Genomic DNA, 8,390 nt, shown 5'->3' on the forward strand with positions numbered 1-8,390 from the left:
CTAAAAATTTTTTAAAAATATATTTATATTTCTTCTTAAGGTTGCTAATAAGAGTAAAACAATGCCTGAACCAATAGTGAGAACTCAAGACACATTAGCCATTTATTATTACTTCTGTTATTACAACAACTATTTATGGAGGGCTTGTTAAGTTGCAGCCAGGCATTTGAGCAAACATTTTTATATGCATTATTTCATTTAATTCACCCAGTCAACTAGCAATAAAAGGTGACTGTCACCTAGCAATCACTATTCTCATTTTACAGATAAGACAACCAAGGCTCGAGAGGCAAAGTGATTCATACTAGGAAAGGAGACAGCAAGTGGAAGAGATAAATTTTAAATTTGGTTAATAAGGAAATAAGATTAATCAAGTTTAGCAACCAGCTGGAACAACATGAACTTTCACACATTGCTGATGGGAATGTAAATTGATATGCACTCTCTTTGGAGAGTAATGTCTGGCAAAAGTGAAGACATGCATTCTGAATGATTCAACGAACATACTCTTAGGGATAGATCCTGAAAAATTCTCACCACCTATATATAAAGAGACATGCATAAGAATATCTCATGATTTCTTATTGAACAGAATTATATTTAAATAACTGGAGTATAATCACAAAATGAAATAACATACGTCATTTATAATGAATGAATCTCAAAACACATTGAGAGAAAAATAGGCACAGTAGGACACCATTTATATAAAGTTTTAAATGTGCAAGACAAGACACCGATTTTATATAGGTACTACATAAAAACAGAGAATTTATAAACTACAAATTCAAGAAGATAACAACCTAGGGCTGGGGATGTAACTTACTAGTATCGCAAAAAGAAAAAGGCAAAGGGGAAAAAAAGATAATAATCTATAGGGAAAGAATAATCGGAATTAGGAAGACTTCTGCAGAGACATTCAAGTGTGTATCTAATGCTTTGTCTCTTAAAAAAACAAATGAGCTGAAGCAAATAGAGTTTGAGTACCCATTATCCAAAATCTAAAATACTTGGGCTCATAAGTGTTACAGATTTCAGATTTTTTCAGGTTTTAGAATATTGCATATATGCAGTGAGATACTCGTCCAGGACCCAAGTCTAAACATGGAATTCCTTTGTATGTCATATACATCTTGTACACATAAGCTGAAGATGATCTTTGCAATGTTTTTAGTGCATCTACATTTTGAGTGCAACCCCTCCAATGCCCTACTTCTGTCGTTGCTCAGAGTTTCAGACTTTGGAGCATTGCAGATTTTCAGATTAGGAATCCTCAAACTCAAGAGCAAAATATTCAGTTAGGACTGAGCTGGGTAATGGGTATAAAGAGGTTAGTTATATTATCCCATTTTTGTGTGTGCTTTAAATAATTTGTAGAGATTTCATTAAGGACATGTTTAAGAGGTACTGGGGGGCCCAGAAATCTCCTTTGGGCCATCCCTTCCACATGCAGCCTGCACCTTGCTTCCTTCCTAAGCCTCTTGGCTCCCTTGGGAGTCCATCCTCAAAAGTTCTACCCGCTTGGAGTCTAGCAAGCCTTGGGTACTAGCATGACCTAGTCTACAACTCCCCCAACCCCTGCCCCAAGCCAGGACGCCGGCTCCCAGGGGCCACTGAGCCCCGGTCCAGAGCCGGGTTAGTATCCAGGCCCACCCCTAGAGTTATGCCCGGCCAGGAATCCCCGCATCTCGACCGTTGCCCCGCCCAGCTCCAGCCTAGGCGAAGGCGCGAGCGGTGGCAACAGCCGGGTCAGCAGAGCAGGCACCACCCCGATTGGCCCGCCCCGGGGTTCCGGTGGCCGCTTCCCACCACCCAGCAGGCCCTGCGGTGAGTCGGCGCCACCCCAGCCTCTAGTCGCAAACCTCAGCCAAAAACTGGGGGTGCGCAGGACGCTGCAAATTCCTGCTTTAACTATTTTTTCTATTTTTTTTTTTCCGCTGCTGGGGATTAATCCAGGAACTTGTGCATAAGTAGGCAAGCGCTCTGCCGCTGAGCCACATCCCCAGCCCCTCAGCATTTTTGTAGCATCGAGAACTTGTAAAGCACCTGAACTCCATTGGTAGTGTCAGATCTGAAGTGAAAAGATGTAACGTGGCTTGATTGTTGATAAGCACAAAAGGCAGGTTATAAAACAGTAATGTACATATAGTAAAAAAAAAAAAAAAAAAAAGCCAGAAATGAATGCCTTTGTAAAATAGAATTAGGAATTATTTTTATGACAAGTTGTACTTGCTAAAAGTTCTACTGCTTTAATTAAATTTTAAAGCTGGGTTTTAACATGTACACAGGTTTTAAAATTCACCAAGTTCAAAAGATACTCAAACTCTTCCTCTTACCCCCTTCCTTGGCTTCCTCTCCAGCAGAGGACTTTCATATTGAAACAAAAGGACATTTGCATTTTGATATATAAATGAATAGAATGTTTGTTCCTGGGTTTGTTCCATTAACTGGAGACTGGAGATTCCTAGGATAAGGGAGGAAGTCAACTTTGGAATCAGGGTTTTCAGCCCTGGCAGTGTGGCTAGGTGTGGTCTTAAGCAACCACCAAGCCTTTCTAATTCTCAGATGTCTCTTCTTCAAAATAGAAGTTGTCACTCTTACCAACATCTTATTGTAAAGATTAGATGAGATGGCTCTCTGCTTCCTGGTTGCCGTGACCTGCTCTGCTTTTCTCCCCCATGCCCTTCTGCCCCCGAAGTTCTGCCTCATCTTGAGCCCAGAGCTATGGAATCAGCTACCATGGACTGAACCTTTGAAACCAGGCTCATGCTGAGAGTTTGTCTTGAGTCTCAGAGGAGATGTTGGACTTGGATTTGGGGGTCTTTGGGTCACAGTGATGAAAAAGCTAACAAAAACAAAAGTGTTCCTGACATGTTTCTTATCTGTCAGACCAGTTTCCCTGAATGTATTGAGTAAAAGCAAAGTTCCTGCTGGAGGAATGCAGATCCAGGGATAAATTCATCCTGGATCTCTGTTAATGCTGGAACCAGGTCTGAGAGATGTTGAATTTGGAAATGCAATGGCACCTGGTTTGCAGGCAGAGTGGTGTGGAGTCTTCAAATTTCTGAGAGCTATTTCTGGCAGAACTTAGTTCAGTTAGAATAAGCCAAACCTGGAAAAGGGTAAGAGGAAGACTTTGAGTTTCTTTTGAACTTGGTGAATTTTTAAACCTGTGTGTTAAAACCTAGCTTTAAAATCTAATTAAAACAGTAGAACATTTAGCAAGTACAATCTGTTATAAAAATAATTCCTAATTCCTTTTTACATAGAATTGAATAAGGGGAGTTTTTTTGGACCCAAGTGTGAACATAGGGACCTCCAGATGTTCTTTGACTGAAAGGAAAAGAAATTTTGATGCTGGGGAGTACTGAAGACAATGTACCAACAAGTAGATTGAGGATACCAAGCAAAACTAATTGCAATGGTAGCCTGGACCATACCTGGCAGGAACTTGGAAGAAATTTTACAAGGTTGCTTTTTGGAGCCAATGGTACTAGCTTCTTCTCAGGGGACTGAAGTAAAAGTGAATGCCTAAAATCCAGCTTCAAATCTGGGGGCACACACAGGGTACCTCATGCCTCCTAGGTACTATTCCATGAAGTAATACCTTCTATGTCCTGGGTCTTCAAATTTGATTCTTGGTCTAGGGCTAGAAGGATCTACAGAGAATGGGCAAGCTCTTATGAATATCTCTGTATTTACGTTTATGCATATTGTCAAGTTCCGTATGGTTATCTGAACTGAGCCCTCTAAATATGTGCCAATCCATACTGTTAAAGATATTCACTACTGGTCTGTTATCTATCATAATAGTTTCCCTGAATGTATTGAGCAAAACAAAATTTTTTGAATAAGACTACAGAACAAGAGATGAATACATCTGTGTGTTTAGGGGAAATGCACAGAAATTCTGAGAAATATTTCAATGATGATTGAACTTATTAATTATTGAAATAGAAAACTGATTCAGTGAATAAAGAAGAGACCAGAAAAAAAGATTAGATGAGATAATATGTAGAAAGCATTTAGTGCCATTGCATGAATACAGATGCCTAGTATATGTCAGCTGCAGTCATTATGGTAATTATTATTACAGGTATGTATCACAGGAACTCGCAAGCAGTCTTCAAAAATGTCTGTTAGATGCTGGACTGATCATCCATTTACTTGGCAGGGGATAATTTCTGAGATGAAAAGCAGGTATAAAAAATTCTCTTGAAGGTGATATGGGCTTTAAGGAATCACAAATTCTTTTGTCACTGGGTAGCTAGGGGATGCAGTAAAGGGCTGAGATTATGCTCTGTAGCTAAAGCAGACCCCATTAGGCTATGAGCAAACCCAGATATATCTGCTCTCAAAAGTCCCAGAAAAAGTAAGCCTCCAACTAACCAGAGGAAGATGAAGAGATGTGCCCAGGAATGAGAAAGTTAATGTGCATTCATCTCTGCTGAACTTGGTGTCCCTGTCTTCTGTGGATGAACAGTCTCCTGCGTGCATGTGCTGACTCACGCTTTAGATTAGGGCAAGGAATGTGGAATTCTTGGATTATCTGCACAGGGATTGGGGGCAGGTAGAAGACAGTGGGACCAGGTAAGGGACTAATATTTGCTGAACGCTGACTGAATCTGGGACAATTTATACACATTTTTTCCCATTGCATCTCTATACTTTTTTGAGGAGATATTACTTCCCTGTTTGTATACAAAGTGACTTGATGATGGTCACACAGTTACTAAATGATGAAACCAGAACTCCCACTCAAAGGCTGACTTAAAAGCCGCCTGCCAAACATATTGCCTTGAAGAAAGCAAGGTGCAAGTAGCTGAACGTAGTGGAAAGCAAGGGCTCTGAAATTAGAAAAGTTGAACTGAATTCTTTTAGGGTGAATCAATGATCTTGGTCCTTGGTTTTCTTTTCTGTAAAATGAACCTTATGATACCTATAGGGCTGGATGCTTAGATCAGATAGGTCTGGAAGTGTCTTTACAAAGAGCTATGTGAATGTTCATGTTGGTTGTTAGGAGCTTGAATTTGAGGATGTCTCTGGAGACTGTGCCCAGCAAGGTAAGAGATGCAGGGTCAGTCCTCTGCTTGAACCTGGGAGATAAGAGGGAGGGATTGGCTAGGCTCAACAGGAGCAGAAGTGTTTTGCATAGTATTTGGTACTTCAAAGCAGATCAGTAAACATTAACTGAAATTAATCCAGACACTCCACGGGAAGTGGTTTGGATGACAATCAATCCTTTCATTAAATATTTGTCACTCACTCTCTGCAAAGTCCTGAGCTGGGCCCTGTGAAGATAAAGGAAAATGAAACAGGTCTTTTAGAACATGAGATAGAGGGTGCTGCACACCACTGGGTTCTCTGGGACTGCTGTAGAAATAGGGATGAAAGACCCTGGAACCCATAGCTGAAAAGGGCAGTGATCCAAGTCCCCACAGAGGTAGGGAGACTGTGGACGGCCAGAGGTGGCAGGAAGATGCCTGCTTGGGGGTGAGAGAGGGAGAGACAGGAAGATGGGAGATGAAGGCCTGAGGCTCTTTGTTCCTCCTTGGTGGGTGTCAACATCATTTTGAAACAGGGACCTTGGTGGGGTTGAGGGGTCTAGAGGAAGGAGACAGGGAGGGTTGCCGCAGTCTGGCTGGGCACAATCAGGAGCCACTTGTCAAAAGAAACTAACTTTATTTTTAGAACCACACACGCCAAACAAAACAGCCTCTCAGGAAAAACCCTCAGAGCCTCAACTGCCACCACCGGCTTTCCACAAGCCTCTCTCTCCCCCCACAAGCTTCTCCCCCCTCCCACAATCCTCCTGCTCTTGAGGCCGATTGGCTGGGTCACGTGGGCAGAGCCAAAAAAGTCCCCCAATGAGCAGCTCCGTGGTCTGAAAGGGCAGGGAAACAGCCCAATGAGCATCACCGCAGAGGAGCCAATCAGCTAGATGTTGCTGGGGCCGCTGTGAGCCAATGGAGGGTGAGGTTGAGAGGGAGACTGCTGGGATGCTATGAGAAATGGGATGGATTGGGGAAGGAACTGCCCGGAGAGGAGCTCTTTTTTTCTTAGGGTATGAGCCAGGCCGGTTTCTCTGCTGATAGACCACTTGAAGACACTTCAGGGAGATTCAGCATTGCACTTCTGTGAGACCCATATCTTTAGCTATTTATTCAGTTTTCTTTATCTGAGCTTCAATTACTTCATAAACTGATGCTGATTATACATACTTTATATGGTGGTTTGTAAGGAATGAATTAGATCAAGAAGCATATATGAGAATGTTCCTAGCCATGCTGTGTATAATGTAGAAACACTGGAACCATCTTAAGTGCCCTCGACCCAATGGATAAATAAATTCTAATGTATTTATATAAAACAGGGTACTACACAGCCAAGAAAATGAATGAATTAGGACTTTATGAGTCAACAAAAATGAATTTCAGGAACATAACATTGAATGAAAAAGTAAGTCACAGAAAAGCATATATACTCTAGCATATATATATATAGAAAATATATACTCTAAATAACATATATATAACATATATACTCTAAATTTTTATCTAAAATTTAAAAACATGAGAAACTAAGAAAAATACCCTTTAAGATGCAAATATATGGTAAAATCACAAAGAAGAGCAAGGGAATAAAACAGAAAATTCAGATGTGTGGTTATCTTTGGGGTGAGAAGGAAGGAGATGGAATGGGGTCAGGGAAGTCACTGAGGTGATTGCAAAGGTCATGGTAATGTTCACCTTTAAGATTTGAATTTAGCTGGGTGTAGTGATGCACTCTTGTAATCCCAGTGGCTGGGGAGGCTGAAGAAGGAGGATTGCAATTTCAAAGCCAGTCTCAGCAATTTAGTGAGGCGCTAAGCAACTCAACAAGACCTGTCTCTAAATAAAATATAAAAAGGGTTGTGGATGTGGCTCAGTTGTTAAAGCGCCCCTGGGTTCAATCCCTGGTACCAAAAACAAACAAATAAAAAAAATCTGAATTTAGTTGCATGTGTTTTGTTGCATCATTATTTTTATACCTTACACATATTTTTATAGGTTTTTGTTTTGTTTGTTTACCTGCTTAGTACTAATACAAAAAAAATATTTCATTCTCAAACTCAGCATTTGTCTCTTTGGTCTCGTGTGGGTTCAACATGTTGCTCAAGAAATGTTATTTCTGTTCAGACCCCCTCTACGCTGGCTACAGGAGGACATTTGTCTGCAAGGATTGCAAGGTCTTCAGGTTCTGTAAACACAAATGTCATAAAAATTTTTTAAGAAGTGAAATCCTCACAAATTCAGGTGGACTAAAGCATTCTGGAAAGCAACAGGTGAAAGGCTGACTGTGGATTGCTGATTTAAATTTGAAAAACGTAGAAATGAACCTGCAAGAGCTATGGAATAAAACTACTGATGCAACGAAGAGAGTCTAAGAGATCAAACAGAAATGCCACGCTAAATTTATAATTAACAGGTTGGAGAAAAATAAAGAGCTGCGGAAAGTTCAGGACATCAAAGAAGTCAAGCAAAACACCCATCTTATTCCCATGCAGTCAAAGGAAAGCAGCTGGGAGAAAAAGTTGTACAGCAATTAAACAAGATATGACACGAAGATGGATTCTTAAAAATCTCACTATGACCGTTTCTATGTGTGCATTTGAAAATCTCTTTGGAGACTTAGAACTTCCAATTTATTGATTTATTTTTTAAACATAAGGTCACTCAAATGAAAAGTGATTAAAAAACACTTCTCTCCCACGTTGCTGCTGCAAATTATCAGATTATGGATATTAGATTGTGTCTCAAGGTTAAATCTTCAATGATAAATGTGCTATGTAAATGATTAAAATTCTGTTTGCAAATAACAGAAGTGAATTGTGGACATAAAATAGTCATGCCACTTGGGTAATGCCTCTAGGAAGCATTTATGTAACAATGACTTAGAGAAATTCATTGCTTGGTGATAAGTAAAATACAATTAATAATATTTATGTGAGATATCTGCATGCTATTGGATTATACTAATTTAAGACTGGTTTATCTTATGTTGATTTGAACATTTTATCATTAAGATTAAAATAAGATTTATCCTATCTCTTTAATTCTGGTGTGATGATTCAGAGAAAAGAGGAGACCAAATGGCATCAGAAGAATATATTTATAATATTCATAAGAATTTCAACATTCCAGAAAATATTTATGAATGTTTTATTCATAGTATGTGTAGAAGGAGATATCTTTCATTGATATCTAAGAATATATTCTTTTGAGGGAGGTTACTGGGGATTGAACTCAGGGGCACTCAGACACTGAGTCACATCCCCAGCCCTAATTTATATTTTATTTAGAGACAGGGTCTCACTGAGTTGCTTAGTACCTCTCTTTTGCTAAAGCTGC

General features: G+C 39.9%; 1 pseudogene; it reads left to right on the forward strand.

The window, feature by feature from the left end:
• Positions 1 to 7,147: 7,147 nt before the first annotated feature.
• On the forward strand, positions 7,148 to 7,599 carry LOC107160490 (annotated as a pseudogene).
• The last annotated feature ends 791 nt before the right edge of the window (positions 7,600 to 8,390 follow it).

This window comes from Marmota marmota, unplaced genomic scaffold (genome assembly GCF_001458135.2).
Source record: "Marmota marmota marmota unplaced genomic scaffold, marMar, whole genome shotgun sequence".
Classification (NCBI taxonomy): domain Eukaryota; kingdom Metazoa; phylum Chordata; class Mammalia; order Rodentia; family Sciuridae; genus Marmota; species Marmota marmota.